Source organism: Nicotiana tomentosiformis, chromosome 7, assembly GCF_000390325.3.
Source record: "Nicotiana tomentosiformis chromosome 7, ASM39032v3, whole genome shotgun sequence".
Taxonomy (NCBI): Eukaryota; Viridiplantae; Streptophyta; class Magnoliopsida; order Solanales; family Solanaceae; genus Nicotiana; species Nicotiana tomentosiformis.
The window spans coordinates 15,767,017-15,789,312 of record NC_090818.1 but is presented as its reverse complement, the minus strand read 5'-3'; the positions used below and the strand labels follow the sequence as shown (position 1 = coordinate 15,789,312).

The 22,296-nt window shown below is 41.2% G+C and overlaps 1 long non-coding RNA gene across 1 annotated transcript; it reads left to right on the top strand.

Annotated features, from left to right (window-relative positions):
* Nucleotides 1-665: 665 nt before the first annotated feature.
* LOC138896433 (uncharacterized) lies at nt 666-2,371 on the top strand. The gene is made up of 2 exons (XR_011409531.1): nt 666-1,646; nt 2,120-2,371. It is a non-coding gene; the product is annotated as an uncharacterized lncRNA (long non-coding RNA).
* The last annotated feature ends 19,925 nt before the right edge of the window (nt 2,372-22,296 follow it).

Here is a 22,296-nt window from a genome sequence, read left to right as displayed (position 1 = left end):
TATTTACTTAAAAAATCATAAATTATTTTAAATCATGAGTTAATTGTTATAATAATTATTTCTCTCCTATTCTTTGTCAAATATTAATTCTTGAATTCCTGCATTAATTGTTACATCTTATTTGAATATGTGTATTAATTGCTACTTGACATTTAGCATATTAAACATTAAACTGCCTATTTTCTCCCTGATTTCCATAATAAATTGCTATTTATCATTGTTTGTTTCATAATTAAATTATAATTATTCTATGCTTGTTGGCTTAAAATTTTATATTAATTATTACATTTATTGGGGCAATTTCTTCTATAAGAATTGGTAAATGAATATATTGGAGGAGCGGGTTGCACGACGCAACAGAATTGATTGAAATGAATATATTGGGGGATCGGGTTGCACACTGCAACAGACTATTTAAAAAGTCCATATATTGGAGGATCGGGTTGCACGCCGCAACAGACTTACTAAAAAGTCCATATTGGAGGATCGGGTTGCATGCCTCAACAGACTTGTTAAAAGTCTATATTGGGGGATCGGATTGCACGGCGCAACAAACTTATTTAAAAGTCTATATATATATATATATATACACACACACACTTGACTAAAATAAATATATTGGAGGATTGAATATGAATATATTGTGAGAGCGATTTGCACGTTGCAACAGAAATTAATTGAAATAATAAGGTACAATACATAAAGAGACATCTAAAGTTGGCTCCAGATATCTCTCTCACACTACAACTTACTTGGGACCATATGACACTTTATGTCGGTTTTTAGTATGTCTGGCTAACAATCTGAGGTTACATGGCAAAATGAGTGTGTCTCACTCATATTTGAGCGCTTGATGGCCCTTAAAATTATATTTTTACATTAGTTTTTTTTCATGTGGATCCCGCCTTCTTCAGCTTCCTCCCTCAAAATATCTGGTGACTTTTTCCACCATTTTCACAATTTTTAAGCTTCACAAACGCTTAATTCCATATATCAACAGAAAATTAAGAAGCCCAAAATTCTTAATGTTACATTAATTCTTATTATCGCATTACTGGTCATGCTCAAAGACAAGAAAGATCCTCAAAATGGGGTCACCAAAAATACCTCTGTTATGCAACAATCCAAATTTAACACCACAAAATAATGTTCATCCATTTCGCCCATTAATGGGAAATCTTCAATCTTCGGCATCGACGGTGATAATGAAACCGAGGTTGTCTAGAAGAAGCTTATAAAATGAAATTGGGGCTGCCCCAAATTTCACCTTCGTCCTTCTTATTCATCACTTAAAAAAGAGAGAGTAATTTCCATGTCTTTACTTCTGCCATGAATTCTGGTTATAAAAAACAATAAATTCCAACACTTTTATATTTGGAGAGTGGGCATGAAAATAATTTCATACCCATTCTCTGATTCTTTTGATCACCACAAAATAGTTCAAATTCTAAGTTTGGGAGATGGATGGTTGACGTTCTGGTGGCTGACGGTGAGGAAGAATGAGCGTGGAGGTGGTATTTTTGGTGAAATTTTGGATGAAGAAGACAAATAATAAAAGGGGTGAAGGGACGGTGGGATAAGTTCTCATGAAGATGAAGATTAGGTTAGGGGTGGGGGGCTAAGGGTTTTCTCAACTTAAAAAAAAGGTTATTATTATTATTATTATTATTATTATTATTATTATTATTATTATTATTATTATTTTAAAAAATACATGTGTCGTTTGCTGATTTGTTCATTTGCCATGTCATTTGCGTTTGTAATTCACGCATGTGACCTGCTGCATTCGGGTGTCCATGAGATACACTTAAACCAACATAAAATGTCTAGATGGTCACCTAGTAAGTTGGAGTGTGAGAGAGATATCTGGGACCAACTTTAGGTGCCTGTTTATGTATGCTGCCAAATAATAATGGATTATAACTACTGAGTTGACTCCAATTGTTATAAATGAGTTACCTGATTTATTTCTATTATTTGTTGTTGTTACTAATATTGCGTACAGGCTAAAATAAGTGAACCGCCTTAGCCTCGTCACTACTTCGTCGAGGTTAGGCTCAGCACTTACCAGTACATGGGGTCGGTTGTACTGATACTACACTCTGCACTTCTTGTGCAGATTTTGGAGTAGGTCCCAGCAGCGTACCATAGACTTGCTCGGATTTCAGCTACCAGAGGAGACTTGAGGTGTAACTGCACGGCGTCCGCAGTTTTGAAGTCCTCATCTACTTTAATTTGGCTGTGTGTTTGTTTCTAAACAACTTTATTTTATTTCGACCTTTATTTGTATTATTCTAGAAGCTCGTGCACTTGTGACACCAATTCTGGGATGGTATTTAGACACCGTTATTTTTATGGATTATTCACTATATTTCAGACCTTACTTCCGCATTTATTTCTTTGTTATTAATAAATTTAAAAATTATTTAAAAATGGCTAATATTATTCTAACGTTGGCTTGCCTAGCAAGTTAAATGTTAGGCGCCATCACGGTCCGAAGGTGAGAATTTTTGGTCGTGATAGTTGGTATCAGAGCACTAGGTTACATATGTCTCACGAGTCACGAGAAATATTAGTAGAGTCTGAAGGATCGGTACAGAGACGTGTGTACTTATCTCTCAGAGGCTATGAAGTTTAGGAACAATATCACTTCTTTCTTATTATGTCGTGCGATTTTATTCTATTGTCGATGATTGAACCATTCTACTCTTGTTTTCTCGCAGATGGTGAGAACACGTAATACCTCTACCGATGGACAGGGACCAGAACCCCCGGTGGCAACTATTGCCAGGGGTAGAGGTCGAGGCCGAGGTCATGCTAGAGGCCGAGGCAGAAGCAGAGGTAGAGCTCAGTCCATAGCTCGAGCAGCTGCACCTGTTGTAGAACCTCAGGTGGATCTTCAGGAGGAAGTTCCAGTTCAGAATGTACTAGTTGGACCAGTTCAGGTCCCGGAAGGATTCATAGCCACTCCAGTACTTCAGGACGCTCTAGTCCGTCTGGTAAGTCTTATGGAGGGCGTGGCCTAGAATGGTACATTTCCAGTGGCACCAGCCATTTCACAAGTTGGGGGAGGAGCACAAACTCCCACTACTCCTGCTCCGGAGCAGATGGCTCCCTAGAATCAGGCTCCAGTAGCCCCGCTAGTTGGGGTAGTTCAGCCAGTTATTGCGGCACAGACCGGTGATAGACCCGCCATGTCTTTTGAGGCCTTATTGAGAATGGATAAGTTTACTAAACTCTTTCCAGTTCACTTCAGTGGTACACCTTCTGAGGACCCACAGGATTATCTTGAACGCTGCCAAGAGGTGCTACGGAACATGGGTATAGTTGAGACCAATCTGGTTGATTTTGCTGTATTTCAGACGACGGGTTCCGCCAAAAGGTGGTGGAAAGATTATACATTGACCAGAAAATTTGGATCACCTGCACTAACCTGGGAGAAGTTCTCTCAGCTATTTCTGGAAAAGTTCCTTCCTATCACACTGAGAGAGGATTTCCGCAAGCAATTTGAGCGTCTACAGTAGGGCAGTATGACTGTTACTCAGTATGAGTCCCGTTTTGTGGATTTGGCCTGTCATGCTCTCCTTTTACTACCTACGGAGGGAGAGAGAGTGAGGAGGTTTATTGAGGGACTCAGTCACCCTATTAGGCTTCAGAAGGCCAAGGAGACCGGAAGTGAGATTTCTTTTTAGGCGGCTGCTAATGTCGCGAGGAGGATTGAGATGGTTCTTGCACAGGAGAGAGGGCAAAGGTCTGATAAGAGGCCTCGTCAGTTCGGTGGTTTTAGTGGTGCCTCGTCTGGAGGCAGGGATAATTTTGGTAGGGGTCATCCTCCCAGACCGTTTCATTCAGAACTTCATGCATCTCACGGTGCTTCTGGGAGTCACGGTCCTATTATGCCTTACTATGGGCAGCTAGCATTCAGTGCACATTCAGCTCCTATCAGTGCACTGCCTCTCCAGAGTTACTACAGCAGTTATCCGGCCTATTTGGGTAAGCTTCAACTTCAGCAGCCACGACATCAAGATAGGTGTTATGAGTGTGGGAACATTGGTCACACCAGGAGGTATTGCCCTAGGTTGGCGAGTAACAGATCTCGGCAGGATTCACATGCCATCATACCGACACCGGTTGCTTCACCGCCTACTCAGCCAGCTAGAGGTAGAGGTCAGGCCATTAGAGGTGGAGGTCAGGCCATTAGAGGTGGAGGTCAGACCATTAGAGGTGGAGGCCAACCAGTTAGAAGTCGTCCCAGAGATGCAGTTCAGAGTGGTGGGGCTCAGCCCCGATTTTATGCTTTTCCCGCTAGGCCTGAGGCCGAGTCATCTGATGCTGTGATCACAGGTATTATTCTAGTTTGCCATAGAGATGCTTCAGTTCTATTTAATCCAGGATCTACTTATTCCTATGTGTCCTCCTATTTTGCTTCATATTTGGTTGTGTCTTGTGATTCTCTGAGTGTTTCTGTTTGTGTATCTACACCGGTGGGAGACTCTGTGGTAGTAGATCATGTCTATCATTCGTGTGATTATTATTGGTAGTCTTGAGACTAGTGTGGATCTTCTACTTCTTGATATGGTAGATTTTGATGTCATCTTGGGTATGGATTGGCTGTCCCTTTATCATGCTATATTGGATTGTCATGCCAAGACAGTGACCCTAGCCATGCCGGGGTTACCTCGGTTAGAGTGGAAAGGAACTCCTGGTCATTCTGCCAGCAGGGTTATTTCTTATATGAAAGCTCGGCGTATGGTAGAGAAAGGGTGTCTAGCCTATTTGGCTTATATTCACGATCCCAGTGCGGATGTTCCTTATATGGCTTCAGTACCAGTTGTTCGTGAATTTCCAGAAGTATTTCCTGCAGATCTGTCGGGGATGCCACCCGACAGAGATATTGACTTCTGTATTGATTTGGCTCTGGGCACTCAGCCCATTTCTATTCCACCCATACCGTATGGCCCTGCAGGAGTTGAAAAAAATTGAAGGAGCATTTACAAGACTTGCTTGATCAGGGATTCATTAGACCTAGCGTCTCGCCTTGGGGTGCGCCGGTATTATTTGTAAAGAAGAAAGATGGTTCTATGCGGATGTGTATAGATTATCGGCAGTTGAACAAGGCCACTATCATAAACAAATATCCGCTACCAAGAATTGATGACTTATTTGATCAGCTTCAGGGTGCCAAGGTGTTTTCAAAGATCGATTTGAGGTCTGGCTACCATCAGTTAAAGATTAGGGCATCTGATGTCCCTAAGACAGCTTTTCAGACTCGGTATGGGCATTGCGAATTCCTAGTGATGTCATTTGGGTTGACAAATGCCCCAGCAACATTTATGGATTTGATGAATCGGATGTTCAAGCCCTATTTGGATTCTTTTGTGGTTGTATTCATTGATGATATCTTGATTTACTCCAGCAGTCGAGAGGAGTATGAGCAGCATCTTCGGAGTGTGCTTTATACTTTGAAGAATAATCAGTTATATGCCAAATTTTCAAAATTTGAGTTTTGGTAAGACTAAGTTGCCTTTTTGGGTCATGTTGTATCGGCAGAAGGCATAAAGGTGGATCCTAAAAAGATTGAGGCTGTTCAGAATTGGCCTAGACCTACTTCAGTTATAGAGATCCAGAGTTTCCTAGGTTTGGCAGGTTATTATCGTCGGTTCGTGGAAGGGTTTTCATCTATAGCAAGCCCATTGACCAGACTGACCCAGAAAGGTGTCCCATTCAGATGGTAAGATGAGTGTGAGTTGAGCTTTCAGAAGCTCAAGAATGCTTTGACTACGGCACCAGTGTTGGTATTACCCACAGGTTCAGGATCGTATACGGTATATTATGACGCATCTCATATTGGGCTTGGTGCACTATTAATGCAAGATGTCAGGGTGATTGCATATGCGTCACGACAGTTGAAAGTTCACAAAAAGAATTATCCTGTTCATGACTTAGAACTGGCAGCCATTGTTCATGCGCTGAAGATTTGGAGGCATTACCTCTACGGTGTCTTGTGTGTGGTATTTACTGATCATCGTAGCCTTCAGTATCTGTTCAAACAAAAGATCTTAATTTGAGGCAGAGAAGATGGTTGGAGTTGTTTAACGACTATGATATCACCATTTTGTATCACCCCGGAAAGGCCAATATGTTGGACGGGGCTTTGAGTAGAAAAACTGTGAGTATGGACAGTCTTGCATATATTCCGGTTGGTGAGAGGCCATTAGTTGTAAATGTTCAGACTTTGGCTAATCAATTCATGAGGTTAGATATTTCAGAACCCAGTCAGGTTCTAGCTTGCACAGTCGCTCGGTCTTCTTTATATGAACGCATCATAGAGAGGCAGTATGATGATCCTCGTTTACTGGTCCTTAAGGACATGGTGCGGTACGGTGATGCCAAACATGTTGCTGTGGGAGAGGATGGAGTTCTACGAATGCAGGGTCGTATTTGTGTGCCTAATGTTGACGGGCTTCGTGAATTAATTCTTGAAGAGGCACACAGTTCCAGGTATTCTATTCATCCAGGTACCGCTAAAAAGTATCAAGATTTGCAGCAACATTATTGGTGGAGGAGAATGAAAAAGGATATAGTTGCATATGTAGTTCGGTGTCTGAATTGTCAGCAAGTTAAGTACGAGCATTAGAGACCTGGTGGTTTGCTTCAGAAGTTAGAAATTCCTGAGTGGAAGTGGGAGCGTATCACTATGGATTTTGTTGTTGGCTCCCACGGACTCAGAGAAAATTTGACGCAGTTTGGGTCATTGTGGACAGGTTGACCAAGTCAGCACATTTCATTCCAGTGGCAGTTACCTATTCTTCAGAGAGGTTGGCTGAAATTTACATTCGTGAGATTGTCCGTCTTCACAGTGTGCCCGTGTCTATTATTTCAGATCGAGGTACGTAGTTTACCTCACACTTCTGGAGGGTTGTACAGCATGAGTTAGGCATGCGGGTTGGGTTGAGTACATCATTTCATCCATAGACAGATGGAGAATCAGAGCGCACCATTCAGATATTGGAAGATATGCTTCGCGCTTGTGTTATAGACTTTGGAGGTTCTTGGGATCATTTCTTTCCACTTGCGGAGTTTGCTTATAATAATAGCTACTAGTCGAGCATTTAGATGGCTCCATATGAGATATTATATGGAAGGCAATTTCGTTCGCCAATTGGCTGGTTTGAACCGAGAGAGGCTCGGTTATTGGGTACTAATTTGGTACAAGATGCCTTGGATAAGGTCAAGATTATTCAGGATCGACTTCGCACAGCTCAGTCTAGGCAAAAGAGTTATGCCGACCATAAAGTTTGTGATATTGCATTCATGGTTGGGGAAAGAATATTGCTCCGGATTTCACCTATGAAAGGTGTAATGAGGTTCGGAAAGAAGGGCAAGTTGAGCCCTAGGTATATCGGACCCTTTGAAATTCTTGAAAGGGTGGGTGAAGTAGCCTATAGGCTTGCATTACCACCTAGTTTATCAGCGGTTCATTCGGCGTTCCATGTGTCTATACTCCGAAAATATCATGGTGATCCGTCCCATGTGTTAGATTTCAGTTCAGTCCAATTGGACAAAGATTTTACTTACGAGGAGGAGCCGGTGGCTATTCTAGCCCGGCAGGTCCGACAGTTGAGGTCTAAGAGTTATCCTTCAGTTCGGGTGCAATTGAGAGGTCAGCCGGTAGAGGCATCTACCTGGGAGTCCGAGTCGGACATGCAGAGTAAATATCCACACCTTTTCTCCAGCTCAGGTACTTTTTCTAACTCTGTTCGAGGACGAACGTTTGTTTTAGAGGTGGAGAATGTGATGACCCAAAATTTCATCTTTAAATTTAATAATTAATTCTGTATTCTAAGACCTTGAAAAGCACTATTTATCACTCATCAACTTGCGTGCGCAGTCCGTACAATTTTTCGGTAAGTTTTTATGTAAAACATGGATTAAAAGGTGAAATAGAGCTTTAAAACTCAACTGAGATGACTTTGGTCAACATTTTGAGAAAATGGACTCGGATCAGTGTTTTGACAATTTCGGTAGGTTTGTATCGTGATTTGAAACTTGGGCGTATGCCCGGAATCGAATTCCGAGGTCCCTAGCCCGAGATATGGAATTTTGATGAAAAATTAAATGTTTGAAAGCTTAATGATTTTTAAAAATTTAATGATGTTAGATTTATTGACACCGGGTCCATATTTTGGTTTCGGAGCCCGGTATAGGTCCACTATAATATTTATGACTTGTCTGCCGAATTTGGTGAGAATCGGAGTTGATTTGACGTGATTTGGACGCCCGGTTTTAAAAAATATAAGTTTTAAATTTTCCTTGAAAATTTCCTTTGATTTGGTGTCCGATTCGTAGTTTTAGGTGTTATTTTGGTGATTTGATCATGCGAGCAAGTTTGTATAAAGTTTTTGGACTTGTGTGCATGTTTGGTTTGGAGCCCCGAAGGATCGGGTGAGTTTCGGATAAGCTACGGGATGATTTTGAACTTAGAAAAATCTACTTTTCTGCAACTTCAGGCTTTTTGTATTTCCTTCATCGCGTTTGCGAATGTACTCTCACGAACGTGAAGAGCAAACTGGGCTGGATGAAATTTCCTTCTTCGTGAACGCAAAGCTATGGGGACTTTACCCTTCGCGAACGCGACCAGCTCAACGCGAACGCGAAGCTTTAGAGGCCTGGGGGAGGGGTCAGTCGTCCTTCTACGCGAACGCGAGCACGGGCACGCGAATGTGAAGGACATGGGGAAAAAAGCCTTCGCGAACACGAAGGAGGACTCGCGAATGTGAAAGCCACGGGCTGCTACTCATCGCGAACGCGATAGGCCCTTTGCGAACGCGAAGAAGGCCTGACACATGTGACTTAAAACAAAACCAAAATGGGATTTTTCCCATTTTTCACAAACCCTCAATTAAAACTCGGTTTAGGGGCGATTTCAAAGGAGTTTTTTCACAATTTTGAATTGGGTAAGTGTTATTTATCATATAGTGATTGTATTTCATAAATCTATGTCTATATTCATCATTTATTTCGGATTTAGAGGAAAGAAATTGGAATTTTCGTAAAATCTTCCAAAAATGAAAATTTAAGCTTTGAAAGTCCATTTGAGATTAGAATTGGATAATATTTGTATGGTTGAACTCGTAGCGGAACGGGTATTCGCATTTTATGAGTTTTTATGGGATTTGAGACGTGGGTCCCACTGTCGAATATTTAAATGAATTTCATATTTTTTATCCGAAATATTATTAAATTCATATGGAATTAATTCCTATGATTCCTATTGAGTATATCGAATTGTTTATGAATAGATTTGACGCTTCTGGAGATAAATTCACAAGGAAAAGCTGTGGTTGAATAATTTATTAGAATTTGCAAAGTGAGGTAAGGGTCGTGGTTAAACTTGACTTGAGGGAATAGAACCCTTAAACTATTTGTTATGTGAAATGCATGTGAATGACGTATAGGCGAGGTGACGAGTGTCTATACATCGTCAAATTAATTGTTTGCATATTTACTTGAAAAATCATAAATTGTTTTAAATCATGAATTAATTGTTATAATAATTGTTTCTCTCCTATTCTTTGTCAAATATTAATTCTTGAATTCCTGCATTAATTGTTACATCTTATTTGAATATGTGTATTAATTGCTACTTGACATTTAGCATATTAAATATTAAACTGCCTATTTTCTCCCTGATTTCCATAATAAATTGCTATTTGTCATTGTTTTGTTTCATAATTATTCTATGCTTGTTGCCTTAAAAGTTTAAATTAATTGTTGCATCTATTGGGGCAATTTCTTCTATAAGAATTGGTAAATGAATAAATTGGAGGAGCGGGTTGCACGCCGCAACAGAATTGATTGAAATGAATATATTGGGGGATCGGGTTGCACGCTGCAATAGACTATTTAAAAAGTCCATATATTGGAGGATCGAGTTGCACGCCGCAACAGACTTATTAAAAAGTCCATATTGGAGGAACAGGTTGCACGCCACAACAAACTTGTTAAAAGTCTATATTGGGGGATCGGATTGAACGCCGCAACAGACTTATTTAAAAGTCTATATATATACTTGACTAAAATAAATATATTGGAGGATTGAATATGAATATATTGTGGGAGCGGTTTGCACGCTGCAACGGAAAATTGATTGAAATAATAATGAATTATGACTGCTGAGTTGGCTCCAATTGTTATAAATGAGTTACCTGATTTATTTCTATTATTTGTTGTTGTTACTAATATTGCGTACAGGTTAAAGTAAGTGAACCGCCTTAGCCTCGTCACTACTTCGTCGAGGTTAGGCTCAGCACTTACCAGTACATGGGGTCGGTTGTACTGATACTATACTCTACACTTCTTGTGCAGTTTTGGAGTTGGTCCCAGCGGCGTACCATAGACTTGCTCGGATTTCAGCTACCAGAGGAGACTTGAGGTATAACTGCACGACGTCCGCAGTTCTGAAGTCCCTGTCTACTTTACTTTGGCTGTGTGTTTGTTTCCAGACAACTTTATTTTATTCAGACCTTTATTTGTATTATTCTAGAAGCTCGTGGACTTGTGATACCAATTCCGGGATGGTATTTAGACACCGTTATTTTTATGGATTATTCACTATATTTCAGACCTTACTTCTGCATTTATTTCTTTGTTATTAATAAATTTAAATTTTTTTTAGAAATGGCTAATATTATTCTAACGTTGGCTTTCCAAGCAAGTGAAATGTTAGGGGCCATCACGGTCCGAAGGCGGGAATTTCGGTTCGTGACAAAGATGATAGTGGATTTGATCAAGGTGATTCTTATAATGATCAAGACGAAGAAGTCCAATATGTGAACAACTTTCAAGGGCAAAGAAACAACTTTTAAGGCCCTAGTCAACAACAATGGAGACCTTCAAATAATCAAGGCAATTGGAATTCTAACAACCAAGGTAATTGGAATAGTGGAAACAATAAAGCCAATTGGAGTGGAAGCAATAACCAAAGGAATTGGCAAAACAATAACAATCAAGGCAATTGGGGAGGCAACAACCAAGGAGGGTGGAACAACAACCAAGAAAATCGGGGGTCGGATTTTCAAAAGCCCCCGATGAATCAACAACCGAGCAACTCACCTCCTTATCCTTCTCATGGTCCTAGTTCCTCCAACAATGAAATGAGTCATATTGAGAACATGTTCAAGCAAATGATGGAGAAGAATGCTGATTCCGATGCCCAACTTTCTTCACACGAATCGTCAATACGAAACTTAGAAGTGCAAATGGGTCAAATCTCTCAAGCTTTAAATTCTCGTCCTAAGGGGGCACTACCAAGTAATACGGTGGTGAACCCGAAGGGTGGGAACAATACGGGGCATGCCATGGCCGTTATAACAAGAAGTGGAAGAGGTGGGAATGCACCTACATCAAGTCAAAGGCAACTTGTGGATGATGAGCAACTGGTAGAGGAAGAGGAGATCCCAAACAATGTTGTCCATGCAAATGAGGAAGTGTGGATTGATATTGATGACATGGTGGAAGAGACTCAAGAGCATGTGAACCCATCTAGGGATCATGTGATTGACATATCGGAACCGGTAGAGCAAAAAGCTAAGGAAACATTACCTAAGCCACCTCCTCCCTATCCTCAAAGGCTTGCCAAGAAAAACAGCAAGAATCAATTCAAAAAGTTCATTGATATGATGAAGAGTCTCTCGATAAATGTACCATTAGTTTAAGCCTTGGAGCAAATGCCCAGATATGCAAAATTTATGAAGGACTTGGCGACAAAGAAGCGATCGATGGATTTTGAAACTATCAAAGTCACGTACCAAGTGAGTGCAATTGTGCATTTGATGGCTCCTAAGTTGGAAAATCCCGGTGCTTTCATAATCCCTTGTACCATTGGAAGTGCCAAGTTTGCAAAAGCTCTTTGTGATCTTAGGGCGAGTATCAATTTGATGACCTATTCGGTTTTCAAGACATTGGGAATTGGGCAACCAAGACCCACATCTATAAGATTATAAATGGCCGATTGTACAATGAAGAGATCGTTGGGGGTGATTGAGGATGTATTGGTTCGAGTTGACAAGTTCATTCTCCCGGCGAATTTTGTTATTCTTGATTGTGAAGTGGACTATGAGGTCCCGATTATTCTTGGTAGACCTTTCCTTGCTACGGGGAAGGATCTTGTTGATGTGGAAGCCGGTGACCTCACTTTTTGGGTGGGTGATGAAAAGGTAGTGCTCCACGTGTGCAAATCTATGAGGCAACCAGATAGAAATTAAGTGTGTTCGTTCGTGGACATGGTGACTGATGTGATTATTGATGATACAAGTGCCACGATTAATGTGGGTGTCATGTTTGAGGCCGTCTTGCTCAATTTTAATGATGACGAGATGGATGGCTTCATGGAATGTGTTAATTCTTTTCAAGGAATGGGGTCGTACAACTATGCACCCCGAAAGCTTTCCTTGGATCTTGAGAATAGGAAAACTCCTCCTACAAAGCCTTCAATTGAAGAGCCTCCTATCTTAGAGTTGAAGCCATTGCCTCCACATCTCAGGTATAAATTCCTTGGCACTTGTTCTACTCTACCAGTTATTCTTTCCTCTTGTTTGACTAACGTACAGGTTGACTCTACATTGGCGGTGCTCCACAAGAGAAAGAAAGCTATTGGGTGGACTTTGGCGGATATTCGGGGAATAAGCCCAGTATTTTGCATGCACAAGATTAACTTGGAGGACGATGCCAAGCCATCCGTTGAACATCAAAGGAGACTCAATGATGCTATGCAAGACGTGGTCAAAAAGGAGATTATCAAATGTTTGGATGTCGGGGTGGTCTACCCTATTTCCGATAGTTCGTGGACTTCTCTAGTGCAATGTGTCCCGAAGAAGGGAGGCATAACTGCGTTCACCAATGATAAGAACGAGTTGATTCCAACAAGAACGGTGACCTGGTGGAGAGTGTGTATGGACTATCGAAAGCTAAACAAAGTCACAAGGAAAGACCATTTCCCACTACCCTTTCTAGACCAAATGCATGATAGGTTGGACGGCCGGGCGTTCTATTGCTTTCTAGATGGATATTCGGGCTACAATCCAATCCTTATTGCCCCAGAAGATCAAGAGAAAACAACTTTCACTTGTCCCTATGACACTTTTGCTTTCAAGCGGATGCCATTTGGCTTGTGCAATGCACATGTCACTTTTCAATGGTGTATGATGGCGATATTTACGGATATGGTAGAGGACTACCTTGAAGTCTTCATGGATGACTTTTTGGTAGTCGGGGATTCCTTTGATGATTGCTTGGCAAATTTGGATAAAGTATTGGCAAGGTGTGAAGAAATGAACTTGGTGTTGAATTGGGAGAAATGCCATTTCATGGTCGGGGAGGGCATTGTCCTTGGCCACAAAATTTCAAAGAAGGGCATTGAAGTCGACAAGGCGAAAATAGAGGTGATTTCTAAACTTCCACCTCCAACATCCGTGAAAGGAGTGAGAAGTTTCTTGGGTCACGCGGGGTTCTACCGACGCTTCATAAAGGATTTTTCCAAAGTGGTGAACCCCTTGTGCAAGCTTTTGGAGAAAGATGCTAAATTTCACTTCAATGATGATTGCATGAGAGCCTTTGAATTGCTGAAGTTCAAGTTGACAACAACTCCTATTATCACCGTTCCTAATTAGAGTATTCCTTTTGAGGTCATGTGCGATGCTAGTGATGTAGCGGTTGGAGCAGTTTTGGGGCAACGTATCAACAAGATTTTTCATCCGGTCTACTATACTAGTAAGATCATGAATGATGCCCAAGTAAATTACACCATTACCGATAAAGATCTCCTTGCCATTGTGTTTGATACTGAGAAGTTCCGCCCATACTTGATGGGTGCAAAGGTTATTGTTCATACAGATCATGCGGAACTTCGCTATCTTATGAGCAAGAAAGATTCAAAATCTCGGTTGATGGGATTGGTACTTGTCACGACCCAAAATTCCCACCTTTGGACCGTGATGGCGCCTAACATTTCACTTGCTTGGAAAGCCAACGTTAGGATAATATTATCTATTTTTTAATTTTTTTTAAAATTTATTAATAACAATGAACAATTGCGGAAGTAAATTCTAAAATATAGTGAATAATCCATAAAACAACGGTGTCTAAATACCATCCCAGAATTGGTGTCACAAGTGCACGAGCTTCTAGAATAATACAAGTAAGGGGCTGAATAAGATAAAGCTGTCTGAAAATAAACACACAGCTAAAGTAAAGTAGATGGGGACTTCAGAAACTGCGGACGCCGTGCAGTTATACCTCAAGTCTCCTCTAGTAGCTGAAATCCGAGCAAGTCTATGGTACGCCGCTGGGACCAACTCCGAAATCTGCACAAGATGTGCAGAATGTAGTATCAGTACAACCGACCCCATGTACTGGTAAGTGCTGAGCCTAACCTCGACGAAGTAGTGACGAGGCTAAGGCAGGTCACTTACATTAATCTGTACACAATATTAGTAACAACAACAAATTATAGAAATAAATCAGATAACTCATTTATAATAATTGAAGCCAACCCAGCAGTCATAACCAATTATCATTTCTATCAATTTCCGTTGCAGCGTGCAACTCGCTCTCACAATATATTCATATTTTATTTTGTTGCGGCGTGCAACCCGCTCCTCCAATATATTCATTTTAATCAAGTCTGTTGTGGCGTGCAACCCGATCCCCCAATATATTTATATATATCGACTTTTAAATAAGTCTGTTGCGGCGTTCAACCCGATCCTTCAATATGGTCTTTAATAAGTCTGTTGCGGCGTGCAACTCGATCCTCATATATATTCATTTCAATCAATTCTGTTGCGGCGTGCAACCCGCTCCTCCAATATATTCATTTACCAATTCTTAAAGAAGAAATTTCCCCAATAGATGCAACAATTAATATAAAATTTTAAGGAAACAAGCATAGAATAATTATGATTTAATTATGAAATAAACAATGACAAATAGCAATTTATTATGGAAATCAGGGAGAAAATAGGAAGTTTAATGTTTAATATGCTAAATGTCAAGTAGCAATTAATACACAAATTCAAATAAGATGTAACAATTAATATAGGAATTCAAGAATTAATATTTGACAAAGAATATGAGAGAAACAATTATTATAACAATTAATTCATGATTTAAAATAATTTATAAATTTTCAAGTAAATATGCAAACAATTAATTTGACGACGTGTAGACACTCGTCACCTCGCCTATACGTCGTTCACATGCATTTCACATAACAAATAGTTTAAGGGTTCTATTCCCTCAAGTCAAGGTTAACCACGACACTAACCTCGCTTTGCAAATTCCAATCAATTACTCGACCACAACTTTTCCTTTTAAATTTGTCACCAAAAGCTTCAAATCTATTCACAAACAATTCGATATACTCAATACGAATCATAGGAATTAAATCCATATGAATTTACTAATTTTCCTGATAAAAATCTGAAATTTATTTAAATATTCGACAGTGGGACCCACGTCCCAAATCCCAGAAAAAACTTACAAAATCCAAACACCTGTTCTGATACGAGTCCAACTATATAAAATTTATCAAATTCCGATGTCAAATGGACCTTCAAATATTAAATTTTTGTTTTTTTGGAAAGTTTTACAAAAATTCCAATTTCTTCCATCTAAATCTAAAATAAATGATGAATATAGAATTGGATTTGTGAAAAATAGTTACTTTTGGTTATAGAACACTTACCCAATTCAAAGTCGTGAAAATCCCCCTTGAAATCGCCCAAATCCGAGACTTAAAACTCAAAAATGAGTAAAAATGGCGACTTCCGAATTTATGGGCTCTGCCCAGTCATTTTCGCATCTGCGGATAAAAGTTCCGCATTTGCGATGCCAGGCTGCCAAGTGAAGTTTCGCATATGCGGACATTCCTGTCGCACCTGCAACATCCGCTTCTGCGCAAAATGGCCGCACCTGCAAAGACCCCAGGCCAGCCCAGTCCAGCATCTGCGCAATCCCGCCGCACCTGCGGCATCGCACCTGTGCCCAAGACCCTCGAAGGTGCGATTACATCAAAGGCAGAAATTTCAAGAATTGGCTTAAGTTCACAATTCGATCTGAATCACACTCGGGGTACTCGGGACCCCGTCCGAATATACTAATAAGTCCCGTAACATAATACAGACTTACTCGGGGTTTAATATCACGTCAAACAACGCTGGAATTACAATTCACACCCCGATTAGAACTAAAGAGTTTTAAACTTTTCAATTTGCAAATCTCGTGCCAAAACATATTAAATGAATCCAGAATGACTTTAAATTTGGCACACAAGTCCTAAATGACATAACAGAGCTATTCAAATTTTCTGAATCAGATTCCGGCTCCGATATCAAAAAGTCAACCCCGTGGTCTTACTTGGAAAGCTTTAGCCTTTGAATTACTAGGTTTTGTTAAATTGTCATAACTTGAGCTAGGGACCTCCAAATTAAATTTTGGGCATACACACAAGTCCCAAATCACGATACGGAGCTACCGGAACTGTCAAAACACTGATCCAGGTCTGTTTGCTCAAAATGTTGACCAAAGTCAACTCAATTGAGTTTTAAGGCTTTATTTCACATTTTAATCTATTTTTCACATAAAAACTTTCCGGAAAATTTTACGGACTGCGCACGCGAGTCGAGGAATGGTAATAAGTGCTTTTTGAGGTTTTAGAACATAGAATTACTTATTAAATTTAAAGATGACATTTGGGGTAATCACATTCTCCATCTCTAAAACAAACATTCGTCCTCGAATGGAGTTAGAAAAAGTACCTGAGCTGGTGAATAAGTGTGGATATTTACTCTGCATGTCCGACTCGGACTCTCAGGTAGATGCCTCTACCGGCTGACCTCTCCATTGCACCTGAATTGAAGGATAACTCTTAGACCTCAACTGTCGGACCTGCCGGGATAGAATTGCCACTGGCTCCTCCTCGTAAGTCAAATCTTTGTCCAATTGGACTGAGCTGAAATCTAACACATGGGACGGATCACCATGATATTTCCGGAGCATATACACATGGAACACCGGATGAACCTCTGATAAACTAGGTGGTAATGCAAGCCTGTAGGCTACTTCACCCACCCTTTCAAGAATTTCAAAGGGTCCGATATACCTAGGGCTCAATTTGCCCTTCTTTCTAAACCTCATTACACCTTTCATAGGTGAAACTCGGAAAAATATTCTTTCTCCAAACATAAATGCAATATCACAAACTTTATGGTCGGCATAACTCTTTTTCCTAGACTGAGCTGTGCGAAGTCGATCCTGAATAATCTTGACCTTATCCAAGGCATCCTGTACCAAATCGGTACCCAACAACCGAGCCTCTCCCGGTTCAAACCAACCAACGGTGATCAACATCGCCTTCCGTATAATGCCTCATATGGAGCGATCTGAATGTTAGACTTATAGCTATTATTATAAGCAAACTCCGCACATGGCAAGAAATGATCCCAAGAACCTCCAAAATCTATAACACAAGTGCGGAGCATATCTTCCAATATCTGAATAGTGCGCTCTGACTGTCCGTTTGTCTGTGGATGAAATGTTGTACTCAACTCCACCCACATGCCTTACTCATGCTGTACAACCCTCCAGAAATGTGAGGTAAATTGCGTGCCTTGATCTGAAATAATAGACACGGGCACACCGTGAAGGCGGACAATCTCACGAATGTAAATTTCAGCTAACCGTTTTGAAGAATAGGTAACTGCCATTGGAATGAAATGTGTTGATTTGGTTAACCTGTCCATAATGACCCAAACTGCGTTAAATTTTCTCTGAGTCCATGGGAGTCCAACAACAAAATACATAATGATACGCTCCCATTTCCATTCAGGAATTTCTAACTTCTGAAGCAAACCACCAGGTCTCTGATGCTCGTATTTAACTTAATGACAATTTAGACACCGAGCTACACATGCAACTATATCCTTTTTCATTCTCCTCCACCAATAATGTTGCCTCAAATCTTGATATATTTTGGCGGTACCTAGATGAATATAATACCTGGAACTGTGTGTCTCTTCAAGAATTAATTTACGAAGCCCATACACATTAGGCACAAAAATATGACCTTGCATTCACAGAACTCCATCTTCCCCCACAACAACCTGTTTGGCATCACCGTGCCGCACCGTGTCCTTAAGGACAAGTAAATGAGGATCATCATACTGTCTCTCTCTGATGCGCTCATATAAAGAAGACTGAGCGACTGTGCAAGCTAGAACCCGAGTGGGTTTTGAAACATCTAACTTCACGAACTGATTAGCCAAAGTCTGAACATCTGCAGCTAATGGCCTCTCACCCACTAGAATATATGCAAGACTGCCCATACTCACAACCTTTTTACTCAAAGCATCGGCCACCACATTGGCCTTTCCGGGGTGATACAAAATGGTAATATCATAGTCTTTCAACAACTCCAACCATCTTCTCTGCCTCGAATTAAGATCTTTTTGTTTGAACAGGTACTGAAGGCTACGATGATCAGTAAATACGTCACACGAGACACCGTAGAGGTAATGCCTCCAAATCTTCAACGTATGAACAATGGCTGCCAGTTCTAAGTCATGAACATGATAATTCTTCTCGTGAACCTTAAACTGCCGTGATGCATATGCAATCACCCTGCCATCTTGCATTAATACTGCACCAAGCCCAATGTGAGATACATCACAATATACCATATACGATCTTGAACATGTGGGTAATACCAACACTAGTGCCGTAGTCAAGCAGTCTTGAGTTTCTGAAAACTCAACTCACACTTGTCTAACCATCTGAATGGGACACCTTTCTAGGTCAGTCTGGTCAATGGGTTTGCTATAGATGAAAACCCTTCCACGAACCGACGATAGTAACCTGCTAAACCCAGGAAACTCCGGATCTCTGTAACTGAAGTAGGTCTAGGCCAATTATGAACATCCTCAATCTTATTAGAATCCACCTTTATGCCTTTTGCCGATACAACATGCCCCAAAAAGGCAACTGAGTCTAACCAAAACTCACATTTTGAAAACATGGCATATAACTGATTATTCTTCAAAGTGTGAAGCACACTTCGAAGATGCTACTCATGTTTCTCTCGATTGCTGGAGTAAATCAAGATATCATCAATGAATACAACCACAAAAGAATCCAAATAAGGCTTGAACACCCGATTCATCAAATCCATAAATACTGCTGGGGCATTTGTCAACCCAAATGACATCACTAGGAATTCGTAATGCCCATACCGAGTCCGAAAAGCTATTTTAGGGACATCAGATGCCCTAATCGTCAACTGATGGCAACCAGACCTCAAATCGATCTTCGAAATACCTTGGCACCCTGAAGCTGATCAAATAAGTCATCAATTCTTGGCAGCGAATATTTGTTTTTGATAGTGGCCTTGTTCAACTGCCGATAATCTATACGCATCCGCATAGAGCCATCTTTATTCTTTAAAAATAATACTGGTGCACCCCAGGGTGAGACACTAGGCCTAATGAATCCCTGATTAAGCAAGTCTTGTAACTGCTCTTTCAATTCTTTCAACTCTGGCGGGGCCATACAGTATGGTGGAATAGAAATGGGCTGAATGCCCGGAGCCAAATTAATACAGAAGTCAATATCTCTGTTGGGTGGCATCCCCGGCAAATCCACCGGAAATACTTCTGGAAATTCATGAACAACTGGTACTGAGTCCATAGAAGGAACATCCGCACTGGGATCGCCAATATAAGCCAAATAGGCTAGACACCCTTTCTCTACCATACGCCGAGCTTTCATATAAGAAATAACCTTGTGGGCAGAATGACCAGGAGTTCCTTTCCACTCTAAACGAGGTAACCCTAGTATAGCTAGGGTCACTGTCATGGCATGACAATCCAATATATCTTGATAAGGGGACAACCAATCCATACCCAATATGATATCAAAATCTACTATATCAAGAAGTAGAAGATCCACACTAGTCTCAAGATTACCAATAGTAATCACACACGAACGATAGACATGATCTACTAAAACAGAGTCTCCCACCAGTGTAGATACACACACAAAAGCACTCAGAGAATCACAAGGCACAACCAAATATGAAGCAAAATAGGAGGACACATATGAATAAGTAGATCCTGGATCAAATAGAACTGACCCATATCTATGGCAAACTGGAATAATACCTGTGATCACAGCATCAGATGACTCGGCCTCAGGTCTAGCTGGAAAAGCATAAAATCGGGGTTGAGCCCCACAACTTTGAACTGCGTCCCTAGGACGGCCTCTAACTGGTTGGCCTCCACCTCTAACTGTCTGACCTCCACCTTTAATGGCATGACCTCTACCTTTAATGGCCTAACCTCTAACTCTAGCTACCTGACCCCTACCTCTAGCTGGTTGAGCAGGCGGTGAAGCAACCAGTGCCGGTATGATGGCACGAGAATCTTGCCGAGATCTATTACTTGCCAATCTAGGGCAATACCTCCTGATGTGACCAATGTTCCCACACTCATAACACCCATCCTGATGCCGTGGTTGCTGAAGCTGAAGCTGACCCAGATGGGCTGGATAACCACTGTAGTAACTCTGGAGTGGTGGTGCACTGATAGGAGCTGAATGTGCATTAAATGCTAGCTATCCATAGTAAGGCATAATAGGACCGTGACTCCCTGAAGCACCGGGAGATGCATGAAGTGTTGAATGAAATGGTCTGGGAGGATGACCCCTACCAAACTTATCCCTGCCTCCAGATGAGGCACCACAGAAACCACCGAACTAACGAGGCCTCTTATCAGACCTCTCCCCTCTCTTCTGTGTAAGAACCATCTCGATCCTCCTTGCGACATTAGTAGCCGCCTGAAAAACAATCTCACTTCCGGTCTCCTTGGCCATCTGAAGTTTGATAGGGTGGGTGAGTCCCTCAATAAACCTCCTCACTCTCTCTCCCTCTGTAGGTAGTAAAAGGAGAGCATGATGGGCCAAATCCACAAAATGGGACTCATACTGAGTAACAGTTATACTACCCTGCTGTAAACGCTCGAATTGCTTGCGGAATTCCTCTCTCAGTGTGATAAGGAGGAACCTCTCCAGAAATAGCTGAGAAAACTGCTCCTAGGTAAGTGCAGGAGATCCGACTTGTCGGGTCAATGTATAATATCTCCACCACCTCTTGGCAGAACCCGTCATCTAAAATACAGCAAAATCAACCCCATTGGTCTCAACTATACCCACGTTCCGCAACACCTCATGGCAGCGTTCAAGATAATCTTGTGGGTCCTCAGAAGGTGTACCACTGAAGTGAACTGTAAAGAGCTTAGTTAACTTATTCAGTCTCAATAAGGCCTCAAAAGACATGGCGGGCCTATCACCGGTCTGTGCCGCAACAACTGGATGAACTACCCCAACTAGCGGGGCAGTTGGAGACTGATTCTGGGAAGCCATCTGCTCCGGAGCAGGTGTAGTGGGAGTTTGTGCTCCTCCCCCAGCCTGCGAGAAGGCTGGTGCCACTGGAAATGTACCATTCTGGGCCACGCCCTCCATAAGACTTACCAAACGGACTAGAGCGTCCTGAAGTACTGGAGTGGCTATGAATCCTTCTGGGAGCTGAACTAGTCCAAATGGTACATTATGAACTGGAACATCCTCCCCAAGATCCACCTGAGGTTCTATAACAGGTGCAGCTGCTCGAGCTCTTGACTGAGCTCTACCTCTGCCTCTAGCACGACCTCGACTTCTACCCCTGGCCATAGTTGCCACCGGGGGCATCGGTAGAGGTATTGCGTGTTCTCACCATCTGCGAGAGAATAAGAGTAGAATGATTCAATCATCGATGGTAGAATAAATTAGCACGACAGAATAAGAAAGAAGTGATATTATTCCTAAACTTTATAGCCTCTGAGAGATAAGTACAGACGTCTCCGTACCGATCCTTCAGACTCTACTAAGCTTGCTCATGACTAGTGAGACCTATATAACCTAGTGCTCTGATACCAACTGTCACGACCCGAAATTTCCACCTTCGGACCGTGATGGCGCCTAACATTTCACTTGCTAGGAAAGCCAATGTTAGAATAATATTATCCATTTTTTAAAAAAAAAATTAAATTTATTAATAACAAATAACAATTGCGGAAGTAAATTCTAAAATATAGTGAATAATCCATAAAAATAACGGTGTCTAAATACTATCCCAGAATTGGTGTCACAAGTGCACGAGCTTCTAGAATAATACAAATAAGGGGCTGAATAAGATAAAGCTGTCTGAAA